This window comes from Pinus tabuliformis, chromosome X (genome assembly GCF_031772625.1).
Source record: "Pinus tabuliformis cultivar Carrire ecotype Pingquan chromosome X, CPIR1, whole genome shotgun sequence".
In the NCBI taxonomy this organism is placed as follows: Eukaryota; Viridiplantae; Streptophyta; class Pinopsida; order Pinales; family Pinaceae; genus Pinus; species Pinus tabuliformis.
In genome coordinates, this window is record NC_142308.1 from 87,810,368 (window position 1) to 87,826,203 (window position 15,836).

Consider the following 15,836-nt stretch of genomic DNA (forward strand, 5'->3'; position numbering starts at 1 on the left):
CCTGATAGAACCAAGTTTTCCTCGGAATGGCTCCCATTAATAGATGAAGCTGTGAATGTAACGATAATGAACTGGGCTCAAATTTTGTTAGATAATTTAGCAAAGGCCATTATGAAATATAGGAGAAAAATAAGTCCCTCTTTAAGAGTTTATCCCTCTTTTTTTATGAGTTCTTTTGTAATGGGTTCAGTCTGTTTTAGTACTAAATTTCCCATTATGGGATGGAGGTGGACTGTTCAAGACCCACCTCCTATCCATGTGTACCATAAGACTTAGTTGGAATCTCAATTTAACCCCCATTTTTACAAACTTTGTCGAGGAGTCATGCTACCCGTCCTTTAAAAATATACAATAGAACTGCCCCTAGGTTTTCTAAAGAGGTCGAAGTGGATATCTTGCTAGTAGCTGGATGGTTTGGGGAGGAGACATTTACCTATATCAGAATATTTGGTAGCATTTCTTCACCACATGTTCTCCCATATTATGTCCCTGATAAATTATTGCCCAGAGAAATAGCCTACCAAACAACAGGGGAAGGTGGATTAAGTAGAGGATTGAAAGAGCAGAAGAAGGCCATTTGGCGTAAATTTGAATTACAATGTGGTGCACTTGTGCTACATGATTTTGGACATACATGCAAAGAAGAAGAGATCATTTGAATTTAGCTACATTTCCAGGAAGGCAATATAACTCAGATGACATTGTTAAGAATTTTACTACTATGGTGAAAGTAAAGCCATTCACACATGAATGGGACCCCTTTGATGACCTTTTCCTACAAGCAGAAACATACTCACAAGTGTTTCATTTGGCATCGACACCTTTTACACCAGATGATCTTAGAGATTTCCATGTATATAGGGAGAAAAGATTATTGAAGGTCCCATTGGACCTACTGTAGATAGAACCAATAAAGGAGCCAACTCCCAGTGTAAGATTGGATGACAGCTCCAAAGAACACTCTGAAGAAGGAACCCAAAAGAGATCTAAGCATGATTCATATCACTCAGAACAAAAATCTCAAAATGGATGAGGACATACAAATAATGATTCCGAAAAGGACACAACTGGAACTACATAAGAGACTTCCAAGCAAAATTCAACAAAGAAACAAGCAGAAATTGTCTATGTATCAACTCAGTCGGGAAATAGCCCGATTATTGACTTGGAATAGGAATGGAATAGTTCAACAAGAAACTTCACACAGATTCAGACCTTGAGAAAACATTTGAGATAAAGACTCCTAAGTAGACCCAGCATAAGTCAAATCTGGAAATGACAGAGGAAGGAGTTAAGGACACTCGGAATGTTGAAATCATTCCTGTTACACCTAATTCAAAAATTGTTTTGGGAGTTGAAGAAATAACTCCACTAGATGCATTTTATAGTCCCACCCACAAAGCTATAGTCGAGTGATGGATGAAGAAAAGAAAGATGGATGTTGTGACTGCTACAACTTCCGAAAATGAACCAATGGACATCATTTGGAGGGACTGACCCATGGACCCATCTGAAAGTCTCACAAAATTGTTGCAATAAGCAGGAGCGTATGCCACAACAACTATTGACAAAGCGACAAAGGTCCAAATACTACTTAAGGAAAAAGAACAATGAATTGTGCTGTTAGAACAACAATTAGCTCAGGAAAAGTCCAATCAACAAGCAGAATTACAAGTAGCCCAACTCCAGCAGGAATTTGAACAAATGGGAATACAACATCAGGCCAGCCTAGCAGAAAGATATGCACAGATACAATAATCTGAAAATCAATGAGTTTATAAAGGAAGCACTCAATCTTAACTCCCAACTAATGTTGTAGAAGGAAGTACTTTTCTAGAAGATTTCGCAGATAAGTCCTTACTGTGAAACCAGTGATAAGTTAACAAACCAAGTTGTTGACATGAGAATTGAATATGATGAAATCTATAAAATGATTTTTGACTTTATCACTTGGAAAGAATCGAAGGATGGGAGAAAGGTTGATCTGTCGAAGCTAGAGGAATGTCACAAAGGCATCCTTTTCACAGATTGGGATTCTCGGTTGGAGCAAGCATAAAGGGAAACATCGATAGCAGCAACAACAACGAACAACATAATTGAAGCCATCAACGAAAATATGCATCGCACCAACCTGGTTACAGAATGTGTACTAGGATTTCTTCAGAATGTCAAATAGTTATAACAGCAGTGGACGCAGGCAGTGTAGGAAAAGGAGGAGGTGATCAGACAACTAAGTAGGCTGAATTGGGAAGCATACTGGTAGTTTTTTATGAAACCATAAAGTCAGTGGATGACTTTGAGGTGCCTAACAACCTCAACACAAAATATGGTGCCAGCACTAACAGACGCTATATTTGTTTCACGGGTAAAATTTGCGATCGACTAACCGACTCAGCTCAAGCCTATGACAGTTATTTGTGATCTCAAGGAACAAGTGCAAAGGAGTTAATCATTTAGTTTATTTTTATTTTAGTTTTATTTTCGCATAATCTGAGGAAGGTCGTTTCAACCTCCTCAGTTATTTTTTGTAATAATCTATTTTAGGACCTATAGTTTAGTATTTAAACCCCTCTGATGCATTTAGAGAGGGGTCCATAAATTTTATCAGGAACATTCTTCGAAACATTGCACTTCTGTACTTTTGAGGAGGTTATGATGGAATGAATGGAACAAGATCTATTTTCTTTCAAATACCTAACATGCTCTACTAAAATTCACTTTTGTACTCTTATAATGTTTTGGATTGATTGAAATTGGATTAATATTGCTAAGACACATGAGCAGGACTCATCATATATGGTACTTTTATATTATGATCTTGCTTTATTTATGTATCCCACAATGCTTCTTCTTTAAATTATTTTATGTGTGAAAGTATGAATTACAGTTAGAATTTAGGCTATTTCAGTCAGTAGAGGCAAGTTGATTGTTGACATTCATTATTATTGACACTAGCAAATTGTTTATGGATTTTTTGATGCAAAGTTGAAATTTAGTAAACTTTTCCAAAAAATTATAGACTTTCTTCAACATTATTCACTTTATAATGACAAGTATATCATATCCTGATGCCACCAAGAAGTTATAAATGCACTAATAGTGTCAAATAATGAATAATTTCAACAAAAGAAGAATTAAGTTATAAATTTGCATTACAACATGGGAACATGGAATTCTTGGAAGTGCAGATTTTTTTTTTATAATTCTTGTATCTTCCTATGCATTTTTTAATGAGTGACTTTAATAAATGTACCCAATTAGAAACTATTGGAAAATATATGATACATATGGTTCATATGCAAATTTACTATTTAGTAAAATTCTGATGAATAAGGGCTAAAATCATGAATTTTTTTAATTCATATCATCGGGCCCTAATTCACAGCAAACATGTCCCTCAAAACTCCCAAGGGAAAAAAATTGCCAGATACTTCTCATGCTAACTTAAACATAATTTCTTCATATTTTTTTTATTAATAGGATTTCATTATTTAATTGACCTCTTCTTGTAATGGGGGGAAAAAATAAATTATGGTCCAATCGACCGGAAAGTAGGAACCCACAATCACCATAGGTAAAGGTAAATTAGAAAATTTAATAATGTGTATTTACCACGACCAAGCTCTTCTTATTCTTGGTAGTTGAAATTCCAAAAGCAACCCAACAATCAACAAAAGAATTTTAGGAAAAAAGAATTATTCATATTCCATCAATAGAAATTCAACACCCATCAAGAATAATAGAAATATGTACAACCACAACAACTCTTTGATTGTATAATCTTCCCGTTTTGTAAATTTTCCATAGTATAATCATAAACAAGCCTTGCATTCCTGCATTTGGCACAAGCATCAATATTGATTATACACTCATCATTCTGTGAAACTAACTAATGTCAACCACTAGCATGAAACCTAGATTTTAGTAACTATTCAGTGAACAAACAATTGCACGCTCACAAGAACACTCTTTACATATATCTATTGTTAAGTATCACTGTATACCTCTAATGAGAAAGCCAACTCAAGGACTATTCATGTTATAAATATACATAAGCCAAACAAGCATCACATTGAAAACAAGTTTAACTGGGTGTGGATAAAACTCAGATAGATTAGCGAAAATCTAAAGACACACTCAACAGGTTATCTTAGCTTCCTCTAGGGTAGCCACAATATAAAATAATTCATGGGTAACATAAGAAACCTATAAACTTTGCATGCAAAGACTATTTATGACTCCATGATTTTAATAACATTAAAGAAAGGATGTCAAAAAAATTTGGCAAGTTTGCATTGAATTTTAGTTTAGGTAAATTTGTTACTATCCTCTATTAAATCACAATAACTATTCAACTATAAATAAATAGAAAAACATAAGGAAATATGTACTCTGTGACAACACTATGCCTAGATGCACTCTAGACGACAATCCATTTGTACCAGGTTCTCCAAAATCTATTTCACCGACCTCAAAATTTAGGGGCACACCATCAATAGAAACTCCATTTTCATTACTCTCCATGCTAAGCTACACATACAGAAAAATAGATTCATTGCATTGTCAAAAAATTAAAAAATATGATCTCAGACAATGATGCTAAAGTGTAAAAAATTGATAGCAGAAAGCATCCAAGACAAAAGTTTACTTGTTGGATGTGTGGTGCAAACTTCTCTAGAGCCTGAGTGTATGGCTTGATAGCGTACAAGGTCACTAAAAAAAAGAAAAACTATAAGACTAAGAAGCCTTTTTATGCCCATTACACACTCTAAGGTAGGGGTTCAAGGAAGGAAATACTAAAGAAATTTATCTAAATAGTTGGGGTAAAAATGGCCCCAACTTTAATGCAATACTAGCATACTGACCAAACTAGGTTTTACTTGCACTAGAACGGGATCCATAAACACCATGCATGTATGATGTCATATGAAAACGGTGAATCATAATACATTACGGTTTCAACTAGATCTGTAAACACCATGAATGTTTGATGTCATCGATACAATATGTGAATGGTTTATCTATCTTCAAATCGACGGAGAAAAAATATTCTTAGACTCCATTAATATCCTTCTGGTTTCTCCATGAAACCCAACTACTTCATGCTTTTGTGTCTTGATGGTAAGCAGCATGTGAAGTGTTTAGAAATAGCTCAAAATTTAGTAAATCTAAATAGCATATTGTAACTCTCACATGCTCTTATATATCCTCCTTACTCTCACATGATCTCTATCTCTATGATCCTCCTTACTCGAAGAGGTGTTGTTGTTGTCCATAGATAGCCTTCAACTATCAAGATGGGTTTTCCCCTTCACTTTTGGGCTTGGAGATTTCATGTTCTAGTGGAATTAGGGGTATTTTTAGGTCTAAAATGGGCCTCCTAAGAAAAATTTACAACCAAAATAAAATTTATAAGAACCAATAGGATTCAAGATGATGATGTCAACCATGGCAGATGATTCACCATTTTTGGAGTAAAAAAGTAAAAGCATTAAAAAATAATAAAATGATAAAACCATTTTTTCAACTCATATTTTAAACTTATCTCCCTAATGTTTTACTCAAATTTCAAATAGTATTACTTGTTGGATGACAAATTTAATTCCTCATCCAAGCAGTGCCCATATTGCATAATTTTGATGGACCCTGCTACATGAAAAATGAGAAATACATGAAAAAACATGATTGCAATTACGTTTTTCATGTATTTCTATTTTTTCGTGTAGAAAGGTCCATAGAAAGTATGCAACATGGGTATTATTTGGACGTGGAATCAAATTATGCATCCAACAAGTGTTTCCGCCTGAAATTTGAGTAAACCCATAAGGAGATAAGTTGAAAATACGAGTTGAAAAAAATAGTTTTTTCTTTTTTCCCTCTAAATTGTGTTGATGTAATCTAATATTATTTTATTATTTCCACTATTATTTTATAATTTCCTTAAGAGGCCCATTTTAGACCTCAAAATTCCCCTAATATTTGAAGCATTCCTTTCTTCACACTTCGATTAGTCTCATCACTACACCTAAAAGGGGTTCTTCTAGTGGATTGAAGCATTCCTTCTCTCCCACTTCGATTCATCTCGTCCCTACACCTTATAAGGTTTATTTAGCAATAAAATTTTGAGGCATGAGGATTTCATTTTACTAAGGCCACCTAGTGGCTTTGCAAGAGGATCTTAGCAAACCTGTTACACTAAGGAGATGCCTAACTAAGTGAAACTCCACCTCTACTAAACTCGTCATCCTAGATAGGCTTGTCTTGTTTAGTTGGGAGTTTCCTCGTTGCCTTAGGGCCCACATTTTACCAACTTATTTCCCCTCTCCTAGGGTTGGTTTGCATTTTGGATTGTAATTAAGTCTCCATACCTACCCTCTCCTAGGTTGGATTCACCTAATTCATCCTTAAGTGGCTCAACCATGCCTAAAGCTAAAATAATGAGTGATTCCAAAAGAACAAAATGGAAGTGTATCACATCAGAATTTATTAAAAAGTTTGAAAGACATAAGATTTTGAAACTTACAACCTATAGTAGAGACTTATATTAGAAAAGGGAACAATCAACTTAAATATATCTGAAGGAAAGGCTAGCTAGAATGAATTTTGTTCTATGTAAATCAAAATATCAATCTAATAAGATTGGACACTATGATAAAAAATAAATATCTCTTGTTAATTATTTAAAAAATATGATAAAATATTTTTACAATCACATTAGTCATTTTTGTTGCTACAATTTTTTATCTTAAATCTTGAGTGAGTAATCTACTTGACATTATTGAACCAAATCACATTTGAATGCAGCAAATTAAAAAACTTAAAAAAAACACTCATTTTCCCCAAAGTAGAAATCATAAACACAAGATAGGGATCCTTACCAATATGAACCCATGTAGAAGCCATATTTCCACTATCACCAAAAACAACATTTTTATTTACAGCCATATGACACATTTCACAAACTATCTCATAATGGTTTTCTACAAAATTACCAAAATAGGTATAATATAAATTATGAATTACTAGAAATATTGAAGGAGAGTGAGAACTTGACATGTACATAAAATATATTTCATAAGTGCTAGGTTTCCTATATTTAAGAATATGCATAGGTTGCCATGATGGCTATATATTCATGTAGTAGAATTTTGGAATATGAATAGCCCATGATACTTATAAAGTCATGTATATACCTTAAATCAATCAAAGCTTCAAATTTTCAATATTCGGACTTGTTAGCTCGGAGCTCGGGAAATTTGGGCATAGATTATAGTTTCTTCCCACCAGTACAACAAAATTGAATGTGTTTCATTGACAGTTGAGATTAGTTTCTTCACTCTTTTCTAGATTCAACATTAAAGCCACAAATTGCAATTCAACACCATGACAGTTTGACATAATGATTTATCTTTTTTGAGAAAGTAGGTTTTGTCTTAAGGATATCAGATAGTAACTCCATAATCAATTGTTAGAGATTCAATTCTCATACAAAAATGAGATGGACCTGGGCATAGTCGTAGATCCAAGCCAAATCAATCTTTAAATAATTTAATATTAAGTTGAAGGACATATTATAAATCTCCAGTTCATAGACAAAAGTTTTTTGGTAGAAATTCTTGAAATACCATCAAATATATATGGAAATCAGCTATCACAGATCATCTACTCAGTGCTACCTCCAAGAAATAACTTCCAAGTTCCCAATAACAATTACCTACTCCTCACTTGTATACATTATGTACAGTCCTAAACTTGTCACTTAACATGGGGTCCATGCACTCATGAGAATTCCATAAGATTAAACAGACTCAAATAATAAGGTCAAAAGCATAGAAGAGTAATCATAGAGCACAAGGGATTAGCTCAACTAGTTTCATTTGGCTAGCTCCATGCCAAGAGGTGCTTGGTTCACATCCCCCTAGATAAGGTACACTAGTTTGCACCAACAGGATTACTAGGGATGTCATCCATAAATGTAAGTAGGAATCCCTTGAGTTTCCCAATAAGGTTTTCCATGGGCAAAAAAGAAGTAGATTCACATTATATTTTGTAAATTAATTAATTCACTTGGTTTGAAAATATGATAATTTAGCTCTTTCCAAAATACAACAAATTTTGTTAATAGATTCACAATAACTACTCAGCGAACACTCTCCATAAGGGGGGAAAACTCCCAGGTATATTAAAATAATTAGAATAGATTTCACCATGTGCCATTTATTTATTAAACCCATATCTATAGATTTTTTTTTATCTAAAAGTGAAATTCTAATATAAATGTCGCATCCATGGAATCCTTGCAAAATAGCCCCCATACACATATGACTTCAGTTATGCTCACATTCAGATTTTTCCATTAATCCATTTAGCACACAAAGATTAAAAGTATTTTATTAGGTAATTCAACCTAGTGCCAACATCCTCTTCATGTTGAATCTGTAGGGAATCATTTTTTTATCTTTAAAGATATATATAAGCTTCAAAGTTAAAATAGAAACTCTCATAAACACAGTGGCAAATGAGAGGCCTCAAATCTCATAGTAAGAATGGTTGTCTGTTCCTCACAAGAATCAAGGGGAAATTAAGAGGAGAATAACCCTGATATGAATTCTAAGAGAGAAATAAAGGAAATAAAATCTCGGACTTACTTGAGACGAAACCTTAGTTGGATATTCGAATCACCAAAAACAGAACAAAACCTTGAATAAGTTAGTCTCTCTATAAGGAATCTAATGAAAAGATGTTAAGGGATACCCAGGTTTGGGAAAGGGTAAACCCATAAACCAATCATCATATTTCTAGAGTTTCTCATGAGTTTTTCAAAATAATCTATAAAGAATACCTATGTGCAATTTTAATTAGTAAATTTCTCCATTCCATGAAAGTTAAAAAGAAAAGCCAGAAAGAGTAATAACCCATGTTAACAGGAAATAACAATGCTTGCCTAACTGTCAGGCTAGGAGGTAACTCCTCAAATGAATTGTATTTCTTATTAACATATATGTACATTTATATTACATTCTTGTGACTATTGGATTCATCTTCCAATGTCTCTTGGACTCCTTTGACTGCTTAACTTCCACACCATAACCCTTAGAGGATTAGGTGTCCAACATTCCCCCGCTTAATCGGAAGGGGTATGTATGAGTCCAAGAAGAGATTTGTAATACAAAATGTGAAAAAATGCATGGCAACACTAGGCTGAATGTGCTCTCTGTGACATAACATTTTGTCACTGTCCCTGTACTCCCCGTTCCTCAATCCTAGAGGACCTATATAGTGAACCCTACATGCTTTCCCATCATGAAGAAACTCCCATTATGTCCCTCTTCATGAGAATAAAATTTCCCTTTTGCATCATTTCCCAAGAATCTTCCTTTTACCCGAGTTTACAAGACCACCTCTAGTGACCCATTCCTTCCTCACACCAATTTGTAGATTTTAAAACCTAGCCTAGCGTCATACGGTGCAAAAGAGTCTTTCCTCAGTTCCGTAGATCTTCTTTTGGCAAAATTTTTAAATATGGAGTCGAAGCTTCGAGGTCTAGAAGCTTTGTAACGAAAGTCTGGTAAATGGTTGGGCTGGATGGAGCCGAGGAATTCAGTTTGGGCTCCTTTCCTCTATTAATATGGAACAAACCAAAGATATAAGCCCTCTTCCATCATAAGAGGAACCATATCCCCTCCATGAAATCTATATAAACTCCTCCTTTTCCAAGCTAATCTAGTCTTTGTATTTTTGGAGTTTGAATAACCAACAAGATATCATAGCTTGTAGCTTTCTAGTTTATGTTTGTGGAGGGAGAATAGTGTCTTTGGTTTGGTTTGGAACTAAAGGGAAGAAGCCTTAAAACTTCCATTGTTGGGGCTAGTCATGAGATGCTAGCGGAGGTGTGGGAACCCGAACACGTCGGAGGAGACCTACAACGTCAAGGCATTGGTTGTAATCTCTTTCTAAACTTATATGAATACAACTATTGATTGATTTCCTACATTAAGTGTTATCTCACATTTGATAGCTTAAGATTACTTAACCTTTTAAGTAGGTTGAATACAATTTGTATGCTATCACATTTGTTGTTGTTGTTTGTTTGCTTGTTTCAGGTACTCGAAGGAAGGAAATGAAAGGTAGCTGAAGTGAGGAAGAGGAGGATCATCATCAAGCGGAATAGCATTCTAAGAGGTAGGCCCTCTTATTTGATTCTAGCCTAAAGAAGTTTTCCTTAGATTGTTTTTTTGTGGTTAGACCTGCTCTCTTGGGCTAGAGGAATTGTCTTTGTCCTCATTGAGAATTTACCTTCACTAGAAATTGGCGACTCCACTGGGGATCGAACCCAGAGTCTATGGTTTTTCTAGCTAGCCTCTTGACCTTTCAGTTTTTTGAGAAGTTCCATCATAACCAGAACTAGTTGCTACCCTTTAATACCACTCATTCCTGCAGGAAAAGTCACCTTTAAGCTCTTTTATGACTCGTAGAAATTGAAAAGATTGCTGAGTATTTTTTCCCTTTTAGACTCGTTAAAGTAAATAAAAGTAGGGAGTCATCTTTGAGCTATTTTCTAACTCTTTAAATATGAAAATATTTCCGAGCTCTTGTTGTTTTGAACTCTTTAAAGGATGCGAAATTTCATTTACCCATTATAGGTTTACCCCTTTTTTGGGCTGGGATAAACTATTTACGAGAATGGTACTCCTTGACTGACATGGTCAAGCGGTTCTCTCAAGTATATTTTTCTACCTTTTTGGGCTTGAGAGACACAAAGGTATGAAAAGGGACCATGTGGAGTTTTCTTTTCCATGTCTTTTTCAAACTCTCTAAACATGAAAAAGATATTGATTTACACCTTTTTTGGACTCGTTAAAACATTAAATGACATTGAATTCGTCACCATGACGGACATGAGCTTCTCCTTCCTAGGGCTCATTAATATTACTAGGTCGGATTCATCCGAAGGATGGACTTACAGTGCAAGCACATGCTATCCCCTTCAAGTTTGTGATAAAGAATAATTGGGGTACCAGCCAGAAATGGAGGGGGAAATAGGAAATTCTATCAGTTGTGTCGGCAACTCGCTCTTGAACATGACACTTTCTACTTCGTGTTGGGTTGGGATATCCTTACTTCATCATTGACCTTCCTGGGTTGGGCCATTCATTTTTTCCTTCCATTTGATCTCTGCCATGTCATCATGACCTCCGACCCTATGCATCCAAAAGCTACCAAACTTCGGAGTCGTGTCGCTGATATGTTCAAGAGTTTTCCTTCTGTAGTTACACTCATTCCTGATTCTTTGTATCATCCATTATCATTACATCCCTTCATCTCATGTTGATGATGGGAGATATATCATGGCCCTCCTTCGACATGGTCACTTCCCATTGACTTCATCTCATTATTCAGGAAGTTGGCTGAGAGACTCCCTTCCAGTACCTTAGAACTTGCATACCCCAATGGCAAGTTCTTTGCACTCGATGACAAGTTCACATCATTGGCTTTCGATCGGGTGATTTCATAGGTATTCAGCTTCAGTTCCTTTATTCACATTCCGTGGATTGTACTGTTGGTGCCTTGAGATCCATTGTCATTATTGGTGGTTTTTCATGCCCTTGTCAATGGTTCGCATTATGGACCAGTAATCAAGTGACTTTCTAGCATGTTCAACCTCAAGAAATATATTCACATGTTAGAATTTGTACTTTCATCGGGTCATGTTGGAGCGCAAGATCCTAGACTCAAGTTACAAAATTCTAGGTTGCAAGGCGATGTGACCTGATCAGGCTGATATACATGTCTCTCTCAGATGGATGGCTATTGCCATACCAAGAGTTGTTATATGTGATCCTTCTCATTATTGGATGGCTACGACCATACCTTGGTTTCGATATGATCCTCTTTATTGGATGGTTGTGCCCATGCCTTGGATCCATTTACGTGATCTCTCTCTAGATGGTTGCGTCCATACCATGGTTCATGTATCATTTGTTAGAGTTTCATTGATGTATATGTATCTATGCTTGCTTGTAGGTTTTCTAACAATGAACTTCGGTTCCATGCATATACTTGTAAATCATTTCACCCTTCACTCTAGTTCGTCCTTCATGCTTTAGGGGGCATCTCTTACACAACATTTTGTCACTATCCCTATACTCCCCATTCCTAGATCCTAGAGCACCTCTACAATGAACCCTACATGCATTACCATCATGAAGAAACTCACATTATGTCCCTCTTCATGAGCATAACATTTCCCTTTTGCATCATTTCCCAAGAATCTTCCTTTTAGCCCAATTTATAACACCAGCACTAGTGACCCATTCCCTCCTCATGCCGATTTGCATAGTTTGAAACTTGGGATAGCATTGTACAACATAAATGAGCCTTTCCTTAGTCGCACCAATCCTCTTATGCCAAGTTCTTTTGAATATGGAGTCGAAGCTTCTAGGTCTAGAAGCTTCATAACAAAAGTCTGGTAAATGGTTGGGCTAGATGGAGTTGAGGAAGTCAATTTGGGCTACTTTCCCTTATTAATATGGAACAAACCAAAGAGATAATCCCTCTCCCATCATAAGAGGAACCATATCCCCTCCATCAAAGCTATATAAACTCCTCCTTTTACAAGCGAATCTAGTCTTAGTGTTTTTGGAGCTTGAATAACCAGCAAGATATCATAGCTTATAGATTTCTAGTTTATGTTTTTGGAGGGAGAATAGTGTGCTTGGTTTGGTTTGGAACTAAAGGGAAGAAGCCTTAAAAAATCCATTTTTGGGGCTATTCATGAGATGGTAGCAGAGGTGTGGGAACCCAGATACGTCAGAGGAGACCTACAATGTCAAGGCATTGGTTGTAATCTCTTTTTGAACTTATATGAATACAACTATTGATTGATTTCCTACATTAAGTGTTATCTCACATTTGATAGCTTAAGATTCCTTGACCTTTTAAGTAGGGTGAATACAATTTGTATGCTATCATGTTTTTTGTTGTTGTTTGCTTTCTTGTTTCAAGTATTCGAAGGAAGGAAATGAAAGGTAGCTGGAGTGAGGAAGCAAGATCATCATCAATCGGAATAGCATTCTAAGAGGTAGGCCCTCTTATTTGATTCTAGCCTAAGGAATTTTCCATAGATTGTTTGTTTGTGGCTAGACACTCTCTCTTGGTCTAGAGTAATTGTCTTTGTTCGCATCAAGAATTTACCTTCACCATAGGAGGTGGTCTAAGGATGACCAACAACACTGTAATGCTTAGTGCAGTTCTCAGAACTCCTCCAAAACTAGCATGAAGTTAAAGTATTTTGCTAGAGGAAGTGTCCCTAATGCTTTGGAGAGGGAAACCTTCAAACTAGAAAAGGGAGGTCTACAACCTGCATAAATGGTTTAAGGCTGACCACCAACCAAAGGCATGCTTAGGGGATTTTGTGTCTTTGGCTACAATTCTGAATCTGGTATAGTAGGTTGTGGCTCAGGCTCGCTTGATGTGACCTTGAAGCTTTTATATGACCATCACTTCCCCCTGTATTAGATACAAGGTGAGAATATGAAGAGATATCAACTACAATACTTTTCAATGTTCGAGAACAAATCCTGTTGTATGAGCAAAATATCTTCTTGGCTATTGAAGCCCATTACCAGGAAGTGATCCATCCAAGATGAATATTTGTTCTTGCAGGAGGCTTGTTTTTGAAGAATATTTGTGAAGAATTTGTACGCTAACCATAATGCTTGCACAGATGAAGATCAAAATAATGATCTTTTATTGGCTTGCTGGGCCCTGACCTAGGTTTAGAGGTGATTTATCCAAACAAATACTGGTACTACTGGCCCTTTTAGCAATAGTCCGTGGAGTGGAGAGTGAGGTCTCACCCGAAGTAGTATGGGGGGTGCTAGAACCAGGTTTCTGCACCCTGGAGATGTGTGATGAGTTCAAGTGGTCCATGGTTCAACCCTGCACACCCGTCGCTATGCACACTTACCCATACCTCGCAACCTGAGATGCTTCCATCACGCAGCCCTACTCGGGGGGCCGAACATTGTTATTACCCAAGTCCTTACTAGTATTACACTGTTAGTTGATTAACTTAGCCTACTTGCAAGCGTTAATTTATACTTAGCAATATAAATCATTCATACAAGTGCGCATAGTACATAAATAGTATAAGTGCAATTTATATTAAACATGTAATAACTCAAGAACAAATACACAAAATTTGGATAAAAATTCTCTTTATTATTCCTTTCTTCAGTTACAGACTCGACTCTGCCCTGTGCAGTCAGCTGCAGGGGTTTACACACTTAGCTGCGGACAACTAGGCCTCTGCGCACTCAGCTGTAGAGCCTTCTCCTACTCTACAACCCAAAGACACACTTAGACACACAGACTCTTTCTCTTTTCTTCTTCACTATCCTCTACTTGGTTATCTTTTACACCTAGAGCCTTGTTCTATTTATAAAATCTGATGGTCTGCGGACCATGGGTAGGCCAACATTTCATTACAAGACTAGGGCAGACAACCCTATGACTCTAACATACTTCTGCGCCCACAATTCGCGGGGCTTTACAACATCATTCAGTCAAAACATGGGCTTTGAGCCTCAAAACATGCTTCGAGGGGATTCCATGGCCAATAGGTCCCCGACATAAACATCGTGACTCGCCCTCGAGTCACTCTGTCGGCTTGGCGATCTTAGCACGGAGTTCCTCCAATTGTCCTCGAACTGTGCTGAAGTCGGCAGTGCACTAAGCTGCTGCTTTCTGAATCTGTTGCATCCTCTTTTCTAAGACCTCCGTGTCTGGGGCACTTCTCTACATTAACATGTGCATCCCCTGTATGTGCATGAACTTTCCTTCGATGTTTGCCATGATAGTGAAAGCCTCGTCGATCCATGGTTGGGCGCGTGCTTTGAGAACTACCTCCTTATGTCACGTCGTGTCCACCTGCTCCTTCAGTGCCTTAGCTTGTTGCATCCTTGCAAGCCACTGAGTGAGGACTACTATCTACACAGTTCCTCGGACACTGTCGTATTGCTGCTAAAGTTCTCGCACCTCTGTCTTCAGGTGCTAGATGTTGGGGTCCTCCTGCAGAGTTGTGAGGACCTCAAGGGCTTGCTCCAATAAAGTGGTACAATTTTGTATTGCACTTGCAATTTCTTCCAATCTTGCTGCGATAGCACTAGTGCACTATTCTCGGACCTCCGGGGGAGTGGAAGGCTGTGCCTTTAACCACAGCTCGACAATCTGAAGATTCAACTCTAGCTGAACCTTCGTCATTTCTTCTCTATCCTCGTGGACTCTAGTTGCCAACCTGTGGATCCGCACCTCTACTAGTAGATCTGCTGGGATGGCTAGCTCCAAGACACATCGGAACGCGTCGTCTACCACTTGCACCAACTGTTGGTTCTGCGACACCAATTCGTCGTGCTGCAGACTGAGTTGTTCCATGTTTATCTTTTTTTCGCTGAGAACTTGGATCATGTAGCTCTCCCTAATGCGCAGCTCTTCTGTTATCCCATCCTGTAGCAGATACAGTGTCTCTCACGGAAGGGTAGCCAAATTAAGGCCGAAGCCTTTGATCATGTTAACCACAAATCTGTCGGTCCCATTCGTTGCTACTAGGGCCCCTTCTGGTAACACTATTTTGTTTTCCAAGGATCCTGCTATGAGGTGGGTCGAAAGGGTACCCACCTGAGGAGGCCTTACCTGTAACTCCTATAGTTGTGCCCTGAGGGCCCCCAACACAGTCTGTGCTCCTGTATAAAATCCTGAAGGGCCTCATGAGTGACATCGCAAACAATCTCACCGATGTCATGGAGGTCACCTTTGGTTAAGGTGATCGGGTCAAT